At 37.1% G+C, this 19,897-nt stretch overlaps 1 protein-coding gene across 4 annotated transcripts in view; it reads right to left on the bottom strand.

Annotated features, from left to right (window-relative positions):
* The window catches only part of MMP16 (matrix metallopeptidase 16), a 168,658-nt gene that overhangs the window by 134,204 nt on the left and 14,557 nt on the right, over nt 1-19,897 (bottom strand). Inside the window, exon 1 of one of the 4 annotated variants that reach the window (XM_068185482.1) lies at nt 18,997-19,343. The exons of the other annotated variants lie outside the window; for them this stretch is intronic. The gene's annotated coding sequence lies outside the window, so the exon portion shown is untranslated. Of the gene's footprint in view, nt 1-18,996; nt 19,344-19,897 lie in introns of those variants that run through there. 4 annotated transcript variants of the gene reach the window in all.

The following is a 19,897-nucleotide window of genomic DNA, read 5'->3' as shown; positions in this document are numbered from 1 at the left end:
GTTATCAAGAAAGTGCTATCATGTTTTGGAATGATTCTGTTAGTTAGAATGTTGCAATGTCACCAGCACAATTCACAGCATCAGGGTACAAATTCTGAATCACCAGTCTGGATTTACCCAAAGAAACAGAGACAGAAAAAATAAACTCATCCAATATTGCATGAGTCTTCATCACAGGAGAAAATAAGTGTAGAAGAAAAGATACACTACAAATTTTTCTCATTTATCAAGTGTTTTTCTGATATGTGCTCTTTCCCTAATAAAAATAGTCCATCTGGCTCTTACCTTGCCCTGTCCTATGCTAAAAGCACTGAGTAGGAAATGCTCCACTGAAGTTATAAGCCAAACAATACAATAAGAATATCTTCAGAGTGCTACATCTTGTGAGAGCTCCCTTATACAGTCTACATCCAAAATGAAAGCTCTAATGACGAAACTAGCCCAGGAAAGGACCACTTTAGAGATTAGTTCCAAAAATTTCTGCGTTGATGTCATGTTCTCACAAAACAGGGTTTAATCAATTACAATAGTCTTGTTTTATTACAATATATTAAATTTGGTACACTATTGCTTTAACATTCTTCACTGATGTATGAAGACCACTTGACCAAACTGTGTTCATCAAATACTTGAAATTATTTTTCAGAATTATAAGACATGGATTATCCAGAAAACCAGAAAGTCAAATTTTATACTGCTTTTCGTTAAATATTTTTTACCTTAAAGGCCTTGACTTTCTTATCATATCCCTTAACACATAAAATGCACCTTCAGATAATCTAATCCAGTTTAAACAGGGGAAATCCTTTCAGAGTTCTCTCAATGTCTGTAAAAGATGTTTTGTCTTTTGGCCTCAGATAGAGATACCCTTAGATTATAATAGATTTTTCACTCTCAGAATTGCTTTTGATTAATATTCTAAACATCAAAATTCTTTTCTCTGTAATAAATATCTACCTAAGAGATTACTTCAAATTGTTTATTTAGAGCAAAAGAAACACAACCGCACTGGTAATAAAAGAGGTCCTCTAATTTTATGGAGGTCCTCTGAATTTCCTCAAACCATCCTATTACATTGACTGCTGAGGAGGAGGAGTTTACCAAGTTTAAGGATTCATCATTCGAGAAGTTCCAATAACCTCAACTGGCTTAAGGGTCCTGAGGACGCAAACAAAAATAACATGATCTCCAAATATCTGTAAGTAAGTGACCAGCTCTGAGCAGGGCATTTGAAGAACTCTCTTTCAATTCAAGTCCTAACACTCCACTTGAATTTCCACTCATGTACCAGAATGCTTTTTGGATATTTTCGTAAAAGGAATTAAGGAGATGAAAGATGTTTTCATGTATGTTACATACATGCTGCAGACTTCCCAATATCACTAAAACATGTGGTGGGTCAGCAGTTACTTCCTTCTTGAAAACTGATAATTTGAAAACTGTCACTCATGTCTGGATCCGCTTCACGCACTAAGGTCATTCCAGAACTAATCATCAGTAATGAAAAAGGAACACATCTTCTTTCAGTAGAACAACTGCTAACTCAGATAGTATATAAAAGGTTCAAATAAAATCTTGAAATAACATGTGTTAGTTTAATTATCTGTCAAGTCACGCCAAATGAAACACACACAGGCAACAAATGTGATTATATTGAAACAGGAGGGCCACTCTTCCCATTCCAGCTACTGATATAGATCTCTCACCCTCATTTTCAATATGAACACAGGTCCTTTTGGTCTAAACTCCTAAGTAATTACATTAAAAGAGGTAAATTTATGGCTTAGGGTTTTGGCCTTGCCTTTAATTTTGGACAGAATTCTTTAGGTCTTTTTTTCCTACTTGGAGGTTTTTTCAAGCGCTCGTCCCTACAATTCCTATTTCCATCTGTGACTGTTTCCTTCCAGTTTTGCTTTCAGAGGAGGATAAAAAGATAAGAAAGATTCAGAGATGAGGCTGGGAGGCAGCATATTAAGCTTTGCAGGGATGAGCCAATGTTTTTCCATGACATCGTCGTTGTATGTGAATGAGATCATGCAGAAAGAACCAACAACACTGCTCTCTACCTGGAGGTAGAACAGAAACTCTTGGTTAAAGAGTAGGAAGAACAGAAATAAAAAGGAATGAGTAACAAAGATAGAGGAGAAAGAATTTAATAAACCCGTGCCAGAAGAAATTAATTATTCAGATTTTTTTCAACAACCAGGCTTGGACACCAAGCCTCTACTAATCTTTGTCAATGGCTGACATTTGTTTGTGAGGTTCAGTGAAGGAAGATGCAATCAGGAGTCTTTTCTCCTATTTATTGGTAGCCCAAAGAAATGTTTATTTTATACTTCCTGTTTGATATCAAGGTAATTAATGCTGATTCCAGAAATCTTGTTTGTCCCTACAAGGGCTTGTTTATAACAGCTGTGTTCAAACCTCCTGACTTGGGAAGGGAAGAAGAATTTTCTGTGTACAGCTGCAGGCACTGACTACACAACCTCCAAATAACTTCCCATGATAATTCCAAACAAAGAGAAAATCATAGACTCATAGGATGTTACAGTTTGGAAGGGAATTAAAATATCATCTAATCCCAATTTCCCTCTTATGGACAGGGACACCTTTCTCTAGATGGGACCTTATCTACCCTGGCTTTGAACACTGTCAGGGTTGGGGCATGCACAAACCTCCCTGGGAAACCTGTTCCAATATCTCACCACACTCATAATAAAGAATTTCTTCCTAATATGTAGCCTAAATTTCTCCTCTTTCAGTTTGTACCCATTACTCCTTGTCCCATCACTACAGACAAATCAACAAAAAACAATCAGTGGAAGAGTTGCCACACTTGCTTTGGTACAGATGGAAGCTGGGATTTATCCACCTATTCCATTTCACTCAGTAATAATCAAGGGCCCAGCTGTTCCACTATGAAACAATGGGGAGGTACAGCATGGTGAGGACAGGAATGTCACAAGAAAGCAGTGAAATATATTGACATAGGAAATGGGTTTAACGAAAACAAAATCCTACTCTTCTGCTTGTATTTTTACCTCATCACCTGAATTTCCATACAGACAGGCTCTGAGCTGTAATGCTCTTGTTCTGCATAGGCAGCAAGCTGAATTCCAGCCTATGTCAGCAGGATATAATGCTGCCTGTGGAGTTGCACAAACCAGCTCAAATACTGGAGGCAGTTTAACTGCACTACAGAAGTGTTCTGCCACAGCTAATGAGACTAACCACTGCATCATGGCGTGGGAACATTCCCTAGGAGAGTTCCTGAGATCTGACACTATATTTCTCTTAGAATTTAATTTCCAAGGTGGTGTATCTTTTGTTGAACCTAGACTGCTTCATGGCCTTTGAAACATTTTGGATGCTGAGCTTTCCCATCTGAACTGACTAAGAATACCCAAACTCATCAATTTGCTTTTGGCTGGGCCCTGGCTACTATCACAAACTCTTGGTTTCTTACTGAGTAAATTTCAGCTTAGTTTGTGAAGCACTTCATAGTTATCAGCAAGCACGATTGTCAGCTTCTGTTCCAGGCACATGCCCAAATTATATGTTCCAATAATAAACTCTGAATGATATGGTACTATGGGAGCTGAGTCTTTAAAATGCCTTGTCTTTGTAATGCAAGCTTATTTCACTTGCAGTGATTTCCCACATCTTCCTACTCTATGTTATGCCATGAAATCTCTTTACTGTTTCAAACTCCCAGTAGTCCAATAGTTTTATAAACAGTTGCAGAAACAGTACCTGCTATTCCTGAGCCAGAACAGCCAGTTATTACTCATATCCTTCACCTGGAGGCTCCTTCTACATTCTCCAAATATTTTACTTTCAAAAACTATGCTTTCACACTTTGATTTACAAGTGATACTCTGATACGCTGAGGAGCACTTTAAACTGCAGAGTGGATGAATTTACCAGTTCATATTCCACCAATGTGTGCCCTGACATGAGGAACTTCCTTAATAAGTTTTCAACAGATCTGAAAACAAAATTGAATTTTAAGTCTCCTGAATTATATAAGGAGATAAGCCTCTCTTACCATGCATACTTTCCTTCTGTTCCTTCAATTTTGTTCTTCACCTAGATACTGTCCTAAAATATCACATATTTGGTTAAGACATCAGCATTACTGTGTTTATGCTCATGCCTGGTTTAAGTTTATAATCTGTCATAACAGTTCAGGATTTTTTTCTAGCCACTTAGCAAGCTGCCCCTCAAGAATACAAAACCATAAAAATCTATTGCAGGGGTACACTATCTAAGTGTATTCTCTATTAAAGAGAAACATTGATAAATAAGATTTCAGTGTTCTAGAATGCAATCACAACTACAAGGTTATGCAATTATTTCTCTAAGGAAAATCTGGACTTCTCCTGTATTGACATACCACCTCCTTAAGACACTGGTACACTAATAAGTTTTTCTGAGACTGTAAAGACTGACTTCTGTGCTCAACTTTTAGAGAATTTTGGCATGCAAGCAGGCTGAAACTAGAGAAATTGCTGTGAATGCTTGAAAAGGGAAAATGGCGTTGCATTAACTATTGTAAGCTTGCCTTTCTCATTTAATCTGTGCTTTTTTTCTATGCAATTCTGGCTTAGCAATATTATTCAGCAAAACAAGAGGCTCCTGAAAAACTTTCTATATCCTAAAAGAAACGGAAAAATATCCATTTCCACATAGCGACAGTTACTACAAAAGAAATGCTGACCCCACTGACTTACTGTCTGCTTTTTAAATAGACCTCCTCTTTGGATTCAGTTTCTGAAAGACAGGCTCCAGTTTATCACAAACTGCTTGCCAGAGACTTCTTCCAAGATTCAACATGCATTAGGCTATGTATTAGCAGGATGACAAACAGACCTAGAAACCCTCTGTTGATCAAGTTGTGCCAAAACTTTCACACCCATCTTTTATTTCGTTCTCTTTACTTTTTCATACCTAGCCACCAACCCAAATAACATCCAGTACATGCCCAGTATGTGCTCTGTCAAAGCTTTTCCATACACAATCTTTCAGCTTCTGAGCTGCTTTGCATTGTTGTTGCTTCAGACAGACAGAAATGCTTATATGTCACACGTAACCAGCAGAAATGAAAGCCACATATTAAACTATTTCCTTACTTTGATTTGTGAACATGAACAGTAAATTGAATGAATGAATGTTCAGCTTTAATCTACTATACAGCTGCTGATGCAATAATTCTTTTCAAAAATTAGAGAAACAATGCTTATACAAATATTTCCAGAAATTGAAAAATGTTAAATAGCAATAAAGTGGCAAGTAGCTTGCAAATTCAGCAAGCAGATTTACATTGCTGTTATATCCCTTTTGATAGTATTAAATAGAGCCATGATTCAAAGCTTTTAAACACATGCTGTACTTATTTCTATGGAAACTAAAAGTTTGCTTTCATTTAGAGCTGCACACCAAGCAAACCTTACAAAATTCATACAACCTATTTCAGAAGCAAAAGTGCCCAATTCTCACAGTCACTTATCACATCACACCAGAAGGGCTTTCATACGTCCAACCTACACACCTCACCAACTAAACTCTACAATGAATAAAAGGAAAAGAAAGAGCTCACAGCATTTCCTTGGACACTTGGCCTGTCACCAAGGGGATGAATATGGACTCTGGATTCACAAGACTGACCCCTGAAAAAGCTCTCATCCATGCACACAATCACCATCCCCATGAACCCACATAGGCACACTTACAGGCAGAGCAGCACAATCAGGAACACACCAGTGACTGAATGGCTTCTGCTCAGGTACCAGGATCACTGCTCCTAAGCCTCTCTTTTGAGAAGAAATATTAAAAAAGGGGTATGCAACACTCCCATTATGGATCATGCAGAGAAATAATTCTGTTTGAGTGTATTTTGAAGGAACATTTAGAAGTGACTCCCCAATGAAGTCTTTCACTCTTCACTGAAATGAAGTAGGATCATTTTCATATGAAATCACAAAACTGTCTGCACGTACAAGGGAATGAAACAAAATTTAAAATCATGCAAAGGCAAAAATATTTTTAAAAATACTTCACACAGAGGCCAGGAGTATTTTTCTGAAAGTATCTGCAGCACATTCTTTGTTGCAATTACCTCGTTTTGCATTTATTCTTATTTGCATTGCTTTTTCAAAGCTCTTTGAATTTTCTTAGGAAGCTAAGTAATCTAGATCTATTTTAATACAACCTAAATGTAATTTACATCTTGAATTATTGATTTAAAAGCCTTTTGGTTTCTTTTGAAGAACTCCTTATAAAGGAAATTTTACATACATCTGCCACGAACTAAAAAGTAAGTTCTCAAAACAGGAAAGCATCAGAAATTTCTGGCAAAAGGAAACAAATAAAACTGACACCAAGGAATAACAGAATCAAGCTGTACCTAGTCTGTTGGTTTTGCAACTTCATGCATTTGGCTGTCAATTCAAGAACTTGACCCTGCCTAGCTTTTACCTCTGAATGCTGTCAGACAACCATCTACCAGAAGGCATAAGAAGTGCCTCATGAACAAGAAAGTCAGATTCAACCCAGCTATTTGAAACAAGGAAAGCCAAGCCCACAGCACCAATCACCTCTCTGGAGCCCCATTAGTCTCAACACTGTCAATGTGGTTTCAAACTGGGACATTGCCTAGAGAAGCTGTGGAATGCCCCATCCCTGGAAATGCACAAGGCCAATTTGGATGGGGCTTGGAGCAACTTGGGCTAGTTGAAGGTGTCCTTGACCATGGCAGCAGGGTTGGAACTCAATGATTTTTAAGGTCACTTCCAATACAAACCATTTTGTAACTCTACATATACCCCTCAAGTTTTTTTTAATAATACTTTACTTAAATCTAACCTTCATATCTGTTTTTTGGAAGCTTATGCTTTTCAAGTTAGTCTGAACTTGACCCTTTCTAATTTTAACAATAGCACACTGAATAACGCAGTCTAATTTCAGGGCAATGCTCATGCTTATTGCCATGACAGAAATATACCCAGACCAGCAGCAATTTCTGGAGCAACACACACAGGAAGGTGGGCAGCTGCAGAGGAATGGGGCATGGGGAACTCTCCAGCAGTGCAGGGAATACAATAAATTTTGCTTCTCTACTTGCAACTTTTATAACTGTACCAATCACTAAGCCCATGCCAGGTAACATGTTCTCCCTGAGAGCCATTCCTCTCTGCAGTCTTTAGAGAAGCTTAGATGTGTCATGAGAATCTTTGCATGCTTCTTTTTCTGTCATATTCGTGCCAGTGTTCAACAGATAGAAAATACCAAAAGCTGATTAAGGTAAGCAGGCACTAAAGGATATTCAACCCATTGCACCAATGAAAAAGAATGAAAGTGTCATTTTTTGAGTCAGAATTTACATAATAGAAACTTCTCCTTGCATATCTAAATTGTGCTGTACTTTTGAAAGGCTGGCCAGCTAATATGAAAAGTATTTCTTTAATAATGTTGGATTTAATTGCATAAAGTAAAGAAAAGTGCATTTCACACTCTTAAATTATGGATTACAGTCATCTTCTTCAGTGAAGCTATGAGATCATACACTGCATTAAATGTTAATTAGGATATTTTCTTTCAGTTTATCCATAAATTTAAGGACATGGGAATGAATTCTGTGGAACAACTTGGGGCAAAACTCTCTTCCCTTTTATCTAGGATGAAAATGACAGGTAGAGTAGCATTTTTTTCTGATAAAAGCTATATAAAATTGAAACTGAAAAAAATTCTCTGATTCAGGAAACATGTCAGGAAAATATTTGAAATAATATACTAAACTGGACAGCAGCAGAGTTTTAATTGGTTTGGAGAACTTTGCTTGCCATGATTATTGTGGGTTTTTTTTAAATTTCTTTCTCTTTTTTGCAAAGCACAAAATGCATTTCCGATGGCTTAGTTGAAGTCACATTATCTTAATGGAACTCTTCAGTAAACACAAACTAAAGATGTGCAAGTGTCATAGTATTTTTTTTAATACCATTTATCCTTGCTCCAGACTGTTCTTTTTTAAGTAAAAAAAGACAACATAAGAAAAAACATGGCAAATATTCTAAATTAATATCACATTATACAGCTAGACCACTGGCAAATCAGTTTAAGTAATAAATTTTTAACTGATTAGAAGTCCTATACCTCACTTTTAAACATAATATTCAGCAATAAACCTAAGACAGTGATTCAAGAATTTTGACTATGACTTTCAAACCTTTATACAACCAAAAGAGATACACAGATTGAAATTGTTTCTTCACTAGATGTGGTGTGAAATTGAGGTATTTCAGCAGGGCAAAATGGCAAAAGGGATTAAAATAGTCAATTGTACTAAAAGCAATGCTGAAACATCGTAGCCAAACATACACACTACACTGCTGGTAGAATTAATTTTTACATGTCCACCAGGTTAACACCAGGTTTTCTCAAAAGTGAGAGTTGAAAAAATAGGACCTATCTCATAAATCATTGTAACTGTCAATTAGTAATCAAAGCTGGTGAAGGCCTCGGCAGTAGCAAGACAGCCATCACCCTGGATGACTAATGCAAATGACCAGGACTGGTAAACTGATACTCTCAAAAAGTCTAAAAATATGCATGTCTGAAAATAAAATATATTACTTACATGCTCTTAAAAGCAAAAATAACCCATTCCCACCTCTCAGTATCGTCTTTAAAATTATATATTATCCAACTAATGCTAATGAGAGCAGTCTAATGAGATTTTATAATGGATTTTTATCTCTACTCTTGCAATAGTATTTCAAGGAATTTATTTATTGCATAGACAATTGTTTTTGATGATTTCTACAAAGATGCTTTAAATTTTGCAGTATTTTTTTTGTAAGATTTTTAAAGTGAAACTAAGTATAAGCTTACATATTTGATTATTTGGGAGTACATATAATCCATGTAATAACAATACTCAGACATTCCACCTGTCAAAAATAATACAATCTAAAAGGTATAATTAAGTGCTTAATAGTCTTAGGTAGAGAACCACTCAAAGATTCAGAACCAGCTCCCCCAAGAATAATGAATATTCCTATAAATGAATAAATATAAAGGTGATAAAGTAAGTCTTAATGAAAAAAGAGAAAAGTACTTGTTGATTATTCACAGAAAATATGGACTTTATAATTTGCTATAGTCAGAAATCTGTGTATTTTTTCTGCTGAAGCCACCAATGCTTCTTCGCTGTTGTGCCTCAATACTGTGGTATTTTTCTCTGACAAAAAAGATGATTTATTTTTCTTTTTTTTTAAATCATTAGCTGTCTGCTTTTGAATTATGTCGTATATCTTTACAGTGACTTTGTAAGGCCTTCACATTCTTGTATTCTCTTGACTGTAAATGAGTTCTGTGTTTACTAATTCATCTTTATTTGCAGCTGGCAGATGCAAAGATGTTAGCTATACTCAGGAGACACTGACATGGGAATTCTTGAAATGTAGAGGAGTTACAATTTTCCCTTTAGCAAATTACTGCATGTTTCGTTTTCATGAAATGTGAGTCCCAAAGCAAAATGAGATTATTAGACTAACTTACTTGCTTTCAAAAGAAGAACTTAATAGTCAACATGCAGATTTTTATTTCTAATAATCTTAGCTAGCTAAGTTTAGTTCATATAACTTCTGGTTAAAACAAAAGTAGAGTGCAAGGGAACAGAATAATGTAAGCTTGGTCACCTCATTCTGTCCTGCCTTGGATTTACAAGCTGACAGAGCTGTTAAGGTGATTCTTCTGGTTGACGATGAAGCTGCAAAGAGGACTGGAGTGAATGTTAGGCTCCTCTGCAAGCCACTGATGGTGGAGAGTAGCACTGGCAGCATTTTGCCAAGTTAATTCATGAAGAAATTAAGCAATATGCCAAGCAGACAACATTCTTTCTGCTGGTTCAGATTTCATGCAGAAGATCAATTACATGTTGCCCTGTCAAAACTGAAAGGAGTTGGTCAGTCAAGGAAAAAAAAAAACAAAAACCTGAATTTCAGCCCCCTGACAAAGACATGCTCCCCACTGAACCCACTGAGCAGCTCATCTGTAACCCTTACTTAGTGCTCTTGTACAGGATGGGACATAAGATGAGCTATTGTATTGCCCAAAAACATGCAAAAATATACCAGGTACAGGGTAAAAACTGTTTTAAATATTTAATACTATTGACATGAACAAAATCTGTAGTCAGTGGTAATATGATGTCATCTCCCTTACTTGGAAAGAGTTCTTCTGAAAAAGAGGGCTTTTGAGTCCCATCTACCAGAAGGTATAAGTATTACATTCATTACAGGTATTACATTCTTGTAATAGTACTCTGCCCTGAAGTACATGCACAGGAAAAAACCTTTATAGACTAAATTTGTAAAAATCAGGCTAACTGGAAAAATCTGTCTGCAAAGTCTGTGGTGCCAAATCAAGGAGTGTACACTTGATAAAATACCTTTTCCCCCAAGAATCCAAGTTTTCTTCATACTTACAGCAGATAATACTGCTGATAAACTTCTGATAATACTGCTGATAAACAGCAGATAAACTTCTGTCTATTCTGCTTGCACTCGCCACCTGCAGGTTGGCCTCAAAAGCCAAAACTCTAAATATGTGTTTAGGGTTAAATACATGTAACCAAGTACACTAACACTATATAATGCATATACAGAATAAAAGTGAGTTGTCATAAAGTATTGACAACTGCTAAATACTCTTTAAAAATTATCTAAATACACAGAAACACAGAAATCTTGGACATAATTACTTCCAGGCTTAATAATTTGGTGTACGACATTCTCAAACTCTTGTCATAATTTCTAAGAATGGGGATAGCTAAAAATGGAAGGAAAAAAAGTTTGAATTAAAAGAACATCAAAGGAAAAATAGACTATCAAGTCACTGAATCATTATTCTCTTATCTTCTGTTCATAAACATAGACAAAATGTGGGAATCCAACATGGACAATGATAAATAGCATAAAGAGCTTTAAGAAAGGAAAGAGCCTTTGAAAGGAATGCCTCCACTCGCTGGTGAGAACCCTCGAGCACGTTGGTATAAGCTGACTGATGTCATCTTACTGCTCTCCTCAGTTACTCACTAGGAGCCTGTTGCTGTATTTTTTTTGATTCAGCAGAGCTAAATAATTCATCATGGCACAGCGTTTTGTGAGCAGGCCAGACTGCAGGCAGCAGGCCAGGACCAAGGTCGCCATGGAGACCTACATGCAGCTTCACCTCCCTCCCTTGCAGGGAGAGCCTATGAAAAACGGCATCAGCTGAGCAGCCATGCTCATTTCGGCAGTGAACAATAGGTATAATAAAAGAAGAAAAGAAAAAAAAAAAAGAAAGAAGCAGCAAAATGAGGATATAAAAGCATCTTCTGTAGCTGCGTTGAAAGACTGAAATGACAAATGAATCATTAAGCAGTTCCTATTTGGACTGCCACAACTATTATTTTACATGAAAGAAGTACTAACCCCCTCATTATTAGTAAGAGCTATTGCTGCTTTTCAAACAAATAGATTATCTTATACAATGCAGATGGAAAATTATTAAAGATAGATTTTCTTTAGAACTTGTTTTTGTTACTAAAATAGAGTTGGAGGGGTAAAATGAAATCCTAACACAGAAATGAGATTTATTGCTTAGATTTCTTTTACCATCTTTTGCATAGTTTCTGTCAAATACTGATTTTTAGAGTTCTCTCATCACTCTTTAAAAAGACAGGCATATTTATTATCAAACACAAAAAATAGCAGTCAAAAATGGAAAAATTATATTACATCAAAGAGAAAAAATGCTTTTGAACTGTGTTTATTGAAGGGTTGTTTTATTTCTCATTAAATGTTTTCCATTAGCATGAAACCAGAATTTTTGTATACTTCATGAATGAAAAAAATTTAAATATATTCTGAGGTATTTATAGTAGATCAGCTTAACTTCATAACCACTATTCTTTTTTTTTTTTTTCTGCTGTGTAGTGCTGTTCCTTGATTATCTTGTTCTCCAGGCACCTGTTATTAAACATCACCATATTTTTTTACCCAAAACCACCTCAAAAGCAAGAGGCTGGTCATGTTTTTATTAGCTATATAACACATAAACTTTAAAAAAACCTATATTCTGCAACGTTCTAAACTTATTCTTCTTTTGTCTTTACTTGTAACCCTGTTTATTCCAGAAACAATATAAAACCCCTTCCACTAGAACATTCCCACATCCTCAAGCTTACACATTTATTGGAAAAAGTGATTCTGTGGAATGCTGACATCACACTAATACAGCATAGTACTATATATATAGCCTTTGCAAGCCACACTGAGCTCTCTATAGGTGATAATGGGAAAATTTACAGAATGAGACCACAAGTACATAAGTGAGAGGACCACATGACTTCTGTGTGGTAAACCTGAAAACAGAAAAGCATCCCTGACTGCTTACCCTGGAAGGTTTTACAGAGCCTCCCACTGCCTGCCATACACACTCCTGTTAGGGGTGGAGAACCTGTGTTTAGTAGGAACCAATTCCTTTATTTTTTTTTTTTCTCTATAACTGTTAATCCCACCTTCTGCTTAGGCTCAATGTTTCCCAGCAATATTCTTGTTTATCACTTCTCCTTAGAGATTTTTGTTTTACTAAACACTGTAGTCAAAGTACAAGAGGGCTGAGTGGAAATAATTGACCTCTTCTGATTTTCAGTATTACTACAGAGATTCTCCATGTTCAAAATAAAGTTCATGACCAGAAGTTCCTCTACATTTTGCAATAGTGTTGCCTCTGGCAGTTGCATGTGTGTAAGCCACACAGAATTTGAGACCAGATTCTACTGAGGTAAGGCTGATAGATAAAAATTGGAAAATAGTGCAGTTCCTGAAAAAAATTTGAGAAGATAAAAGTCAGGCAACCCCTGATGTCAGAACCATCAGGCCTAGTTTAAATCCCAGTCCACCCATCAAAATCTACCCTATCAACAAATTTATTTTGTCTTTGCTATCTAAATATTAAGGAGGCAAAAGAGTTCTAAAAAATACTTTTTCACATTACAGAGAAGATTTTTTTTTTCAGAGAAATATATTGGCATGAAACAATTCAGAAAACTGACTCTTGTCATCACATATTTTCTGGGCAGAAGGAATGTGGGATATCTTTTCACTATTTCATCACACCAAAGCCAAGGTTTCCCTTGTCTAGAAAGAGACTGTTAAATCACAAAAAAATCTCTGCTGATGCTCCAACACACTTCAGACAGAAAAATAAAAAAAGTATAGTCCCTTTGCTCAATTATGAAATGCCTAAAAACCCCTAAGTTTAAAGCCTTGCAGTTCAGATAGGGATAGCATGATCTGTTGCTGGAAGACCAAAGGCCACTTCAGGAGGAGAAAAGACCTCTGAGGGGAGTTTTCATTCTTGATGATCTAACTCTGCAGCTTTCTAAGCCAGCTGGCCATTACATTTATTTTCCATCGGCTTTGACAGGCCTGGTTTGCTTCCAAGGCTGCACACAGAACAGTCTGGTTATCATGGATCTGAAGACCTCATTATGAATGTGTAAAAAACCCAGATATGGTAACACAAACACCAGCAAGTGTTGGACAGCTGAGGAAATGTGCTGATGATTTTGATGCCCACATTGATTTAAATGGACTAGAAGAGATTTAATTTCAAATCACAGAATATTCTTGTTGCATGCCGGGTTGGTTCAGTTAGGGATTTTAATAAATATTAGTTAGTCAATTCTATGTACCCTCATTTTGTCCTCACAATAGTTTGCTCCAAGCTGTCTGCCATAGGAGCTCTTACAGGTCCATCTTATAGCTACCCCCTGTTTATTCCTGGAAGTTCTGTGTCAGTCACCCCATCCTTGTAATCCTATTTGTCCCAGAACCCTGTACCCACCATCTGTTATGTTCCCGTAGGCTGCCGTGGTCCACGTCACTCCCCTGTCGTCTGTCCCCATTGGGTGAGGGGGCTTCTGCCCCTGTCTGCCTGCCCCCTATTTAAGCCAATATTCCCTTTGTTCAAATAGTCATTTTGTTCACGCGCGCGACCTGGGAACGCTGCTCCGACCACCGCTGCAGCCACACGGGAAATAAACTGTTCTCAGCCACGCAGGACAAGGTGTGCCTTCTCTCATCCCTTTATTTCCTCTCAGCATACGGCTACGAAGGCGGCAAACCCACGTGGAGGTTCAGCTCTAGAGCTCCGCACACGCGGCAGCCCCATTCTCACCGAGAGGCAGCGTGCCTAGCCGGGCGCCTCAGCTGCCCGAGGCCGGGGTGAAGAAGAACAAAAGCCACAAGTAGTGCCCAACAGTGGGGCCACAGCCGCGAGTAGCACGCAGCCCAAGCCACGGGGCGACCAGCGAAGTAGCCGACGCAGGAAGACCCACAAGGATCATTAAATACAACTCTTAAGTGAATGGTCTGTATGGGGATGGAAACCCCAACCTTGGTGTTATCAGCACCATGCTCTAAGTGAGGGAATCTATTCCAGAGCCAGGCCTTTTATCATCACCTGAACATGTACAGCTTGCAAAAAAAAAAAAGGTTGCTATTCGCCTGCCTTAAATTTATTTATTGTCCCATGAATATTGCACTTACACCCTTATAAATTCTTGCAGTTACTTATGTTAGTACATCTATTTTTTAAAAGCTGTTGCTCGCAAAAAGAAAAAATATTTAATAGCTTAATTTATTTCTAAGATGTGCAGAGATATAGCATAAATTTTTGACACATTTTTCCTTTAGAACACCATTTTCCTTTAGCATAAGTGGACATGGGGAAAAATACAGAAAGAACAATTACTATGAAAATTTCCTAGAAAATGTTGCAACAGATGGATTCAGTGACTGTTGAGGGTATATGTCAAAAAAACAAAAGAAAGAAAAATCACATTTCATGACATACAGCTTCCTCTTATGTTATCATGATCATATGGGACACAGAAGACATAGGAAATGGGTTCTTTTGACTTAGTTTTCAGCTACTGGTCTGCTCTTCCAATCTTCTCTGGACAGGAGTCCTATAGCAGACTTAAATGTCATTTACAAAACTCAGGATTCTTTTAACACAGAAGAGGGTAAAGAAATAGTTATTTACATGAGATGCATTAATTTTCACCTTGTCCCAAAGTAATTACTTCTTTCTTCTTTATCCTTTCAGGAGAAAGGAAAGATGGAGTAGAATGTACAAGCCCTTATCCTCTGTCAGAGGAAGCCACATCTTTAAACAGAGGAAGGCAATTTTCTCCTTTCTTTATGGTTGCTTGGGTCTCTTTCCATCTCCAGGTTCCTTTAGCATCTCTTAAGCACTCTGATGTTAGTTATTTGATCTCCATTTCTTTTTATCCTGTGTAACCCTTGCAGACATTGTGGCTTATGCGCTAGTGTACACAGGATTTTAAAGCTCATTAAGAAGAGAATGTGACACTGTGGTCTGACACTGTTCTTCCAAAGACACAAATCATGATGTCTGGGTCTGTGTCTTGTAGCAAGGTTTGAGCAAATTAAATGACATCAGTTTCCTCATGTATATACCTATGACAGACTAATAAAAGCATGTAAGAAAATTCCCATTTGACAATGAGGGCATACTTTTGTCAAAGGTCTGCTGAAGTTTCACAAGGCTAGAATGGTAAAAATGTATTGGCATCAAGCACAGTGTACTGTGGCTTGCTTTTGACACAAAAATCCCATTACCAAACATCTCACTTATACCTGAATTGCTATATTTGAGGAAGGCTCCTGGAGCAAGAACTTTTGGATCCATACCATGATTCCTTAACAACTTCACCATCACACCATAGTAACTGCTATGGCATGTGATAGATCCATAGAAATCACTGGGAATGGTGGGCATTTGCCAAATGGGATATTTAAACAAAGAGTGATCATGTCTAGAATGTAAAAGTGGTACAGATTGGAGACTCCGAAAGAACTATGGGACTGTAACAGAGTGACTGAAAGAGTGTCTGGAACAATGACTAACATTTTCCAACATATATATATATACAAGATTTCAATAAATGTCCTATAAAATGCTACAGAATGTGCAGAGATAATACTTTTACTTGGAGTTATTATTATTATGAGAATTTGTTTGATGATGTTTGTCAAGCATTTTGAACAATGGCACATTTATATGCAATAATACAAAAATACAGGATGCAGACAGGACATCTGACCTCAACTGACCAAAGAGATATTCCATACCGTTTAGTGTTATATTCAGCATATAAAGCTGGGAGAAGAAGGTATAGGGGGACACTTAAAGTTGTGCTAAGTTCCCAAGTCACTGTTATGCAAGATGGAGCCCAGCATTCCTGGGCATGGCTAAACCATGGGAAGTGGAGAATACCCTCTTAGCTCTTCTCATTTGCACAGCTTTTGCTTTATCTCTACGACTGCCTTTACCCAAACCCACAATTTTTCTCACTTTCACCCTTCCAATTCTCTGGCCCGTCTTACTGTGGGAAAAGTGAGATGTATAGGACTCAGCTGCTTCCTCAGGGCAAGCCAAGACAATTGCTTAACAAAATCCTAGGCTGTATAGCAAAATGAAATACAGCAAAACAGATTTTAAAGTTAGGAAGGGATCTCCCCTAGATCTCTGTCCAAAAGGAGTAAAGTGATGTAGGTTTGGATCTACTCATGCACTTATTACTTTTCTGTCTTTGGATATGGGGATTTCGGGATCAGGCATAGAAGTGTATGATTGTTATTGGGAGCCCAATCAAGTATCAAGCACAGCAGGTAGAATCAAAAACTATCAGGATATCTGTGTTTTACTCTGTACTGTAGGATAGATACCCCTTGCATATCACAAGCAGCATCACAGAATATACACCACTATAGTGACATGATCATCTCATATATTTTTAAAGAAACACTTAATTTGGTCCTTGACTAAAGAAAGAAGCAGCAACACTACCAATGCCAATGAAGTGGCAGTGGTGCCATCTATCTCATACTGTCCTCATCCACATGGAAAGAAACTGCAAATAATTTGTCACGGGAGCAGTTCAAGCAAAAAGGTTAGGTCAAAGTAACAACATTTATGTCTTGTTTCACTGGTCATTATTCAAATCAGAATAAACAAATTTAAGAGAAAACAGTTTCAAGTTGATGCAGAAACCATGTTCTCAATCTATATCATGATGAAATACAAGGACACAATCTCAAGCTGCATCAATGGAAATATAGGTTGGATATTAGGAAAAAGTTTTCTATGGAAAGAGTGATAAAGTTCTGGAGCGGCCTGACCAGGGAGGTGGTGGAGTCACCATCCCAGGATGTTTAAAAAGAGTGGATGTGGCACTCGGTGCCATGATTTAGTTGAGGTGTTAGGGCATGGTTTGGACTTGATGATCTTGAAGGCCTCTTCCAACCTAGTCATTCTGTGAATTCTGCGAAAAATATTTCTAGTGATCTGGTATATATCTACCTGGTGCATATAGATAAGTTAAACATATTGATAACAATTTACCACATTTGTAAGTGGCTTAAATTTTGACACTACCTTGAAAATTTCTAGACACCATATTGAAAGGATTCCTCATCAGGTTTCCCTATCTCAAATAGTTGTGTTACCTCACTTGATATTTTCTTGCATTTTAACATTTTCTAAATAAAATAAAATAAAATAAAATAAAATAAAATAAAATAAAATAAAATAAAATAAAATAAAATAGTATTAATAACCTGAAGATATCTTTGGCACTTGAAACATTTCTGGAAAATTATCAACCACATTATCATCCCACAAGAAATACTCCCCTGAATTACAGCTACCCCATAGTCTGCAGCATTCAATCTACAGCACTGATAAGGATTAGTAGGAATTAATCCTGGTAGCAAAGAGCAAAGTAACATGAAGCACGCTAGCTGGTCACAGGGGATTCATAGTTTCAGACATTACCCCTCACACTTGAACTGAAAGCTTTGTAAGAGAAGTGCTCCAGGTGAAACCACAGGCACACAAAGGTCAGAGTAAAATTTCTATTTTTTTCCAATCAGGACACAATTTCACTGTAGGGATTTCATTGTCGCTAGTCTCACTGTATTTTCGACATCCTTTCTTCTACTTAAAATAAAGAAATTATGTTAAAAAGCAGAGAGAAAGAATCATATATTATAAATTACATGGTAATAACTGTATTTACATAAAGAACAAGGGAGGATCTGAAAAACTGCAAATCAGTAACTCTGACTTCACTTTCAGAACAGAAATTGTAAATACTTTCTACAACCTAATGTATAAATGTTAAAATTGTATGCAGCATAGAACAGCCAGAGAACTTTAATTCACTGAGAAAAAACAAAACCAGCAACACAGTATATATTGCTGACTGATGACAGAGACAAATTTTACACAATTGACGTTTTATTTATGTCAGTTTCTAATCAGTTAATGCTGCATCACACAGCAGTTTCACCTACAAGATCAGACATTAGAAAAGTTGCTCACAGAGATTAAGAGGTTGTTTTCAAAACAAGAATGGAGGGTGTCAGATTAAGAGAAAGCATTTGACTTGTGTAGGAGTAATAAGCCCAGTAGGTATCAATAGCTTGATTTTGTTTACACACTTTATACTGAAGGCAGTATTTCACAGGCTATCAAGCGAATAGTATCAATGACAAAAAGCCACTCTGGGCTTTCTCCTTTCAAGATGCTGACTGGTTCTAGCTTTCTTAAACACAGCTCTCAATAGCATGCTTTAACAGATCATGGCTAAAGTCCTCTTCTGTGTACCAGCCTGAGGTTTATAAATGGAAAGGAATAAAGCAGAGGAAGACTACAAGCACTACTCTGAATGTGGTCTTAAAGGCTAATATTGCTACACCATTGCTACTACAGGAGTTCAGAGAGCTGCTAGCACATAAAACAAGTTGAAAATCCCAGCTCAGTTCCCAAAAGTATAGTACAGATTAATTCTCAGTGGCATTGTTCCTTGACTTGGGAAGTACCAGTGATGAGCCTTGGAAAACTCTCTTGACTTACCTCATTTTCAGCAGAGGAGACTCCAGGAATTCATTTCTTCTTTTTCCTGAATCATCTCCCAGATATGAATTGTGTCACCAGCATACAACTATCCACGTGCCTCAAAGGGCCTTTGGTTTTCCCACCAAAGGGGAACACATTTTCCAGTAAAATTTCATCTACTGTGAGACTTTACCCAAAGATATGGACCAGACAGTGAGGTGATGATGTAACATTTGCATCATCCACAATCTACAATCTAATGGACTTTACAGGGTAGTGCAAACATGTAAACTACAGGGAAATGTTTCACTAGAGCCAGCTGTGTCAGTCAAGATTTGAGGTAACAATGTTTCTGCTTCAGCTGATTCTATTCTTTCCCCTCCACACTTGGGCACTGCTATACTTAGAGAGATCCTTTGTGGATCAGCTAAAGAGCTGAATCTAACCCAATTAATACAATCAAAGTGCAATGTCTCAACAGATAACCTCTTCTGCTTTTTCAAAATTGGAAGCCACACTATCCACTGCTTTTCTGACATATTACAGTCTGTTTATCTTTTTGAAATTCATTACTTGCTGTCTCCTTTCCACCCAAGAAATGTTTTATTAATTGTAGGACAGAAATGGGTTGGCTGATTTAAAATACTCTCTACTATAAATAAATATGGTTAAAATAATGTTAAATTCCCCATCTGCATTCTTGAACAAGTAGAATCTCTATCAGCAGGTTTTCCAGAGGCCATCCTCTCACTTTCAACTCCTGATTCATGACATGAATTCAAACAGTATGGCAAGTTTGAAGTTTTACTTTATATTGCTGACAGTCAACTGTCTATAGTGCTGTGTCATGCCCCCTTCAACCAGTATTCATTGCTTATGTATCAATCAATGCATTTTTCTCCTGAAAATATTACCTAAT

The sequence above is a fragment of the Anomalospiza imberbis genome, chromosome 1, assembly GCF_031753505.1.
Source record: "Anomalospiza imberbis isolate Cuckoo-Finch-1a 21T00152 chromosome 1, ASM3175350v1, whole genome shotgun sequence".
NCBI classification, from domain to species: Eukaryota; Metazoa; Chordata; class Aves; order Passeriformes; family Viduidae; genus Anomalospiza; species Anomalospiza imberbis.
This window is presented reverse-complemented; position numbering and strand designations above follow the sequence as displayed.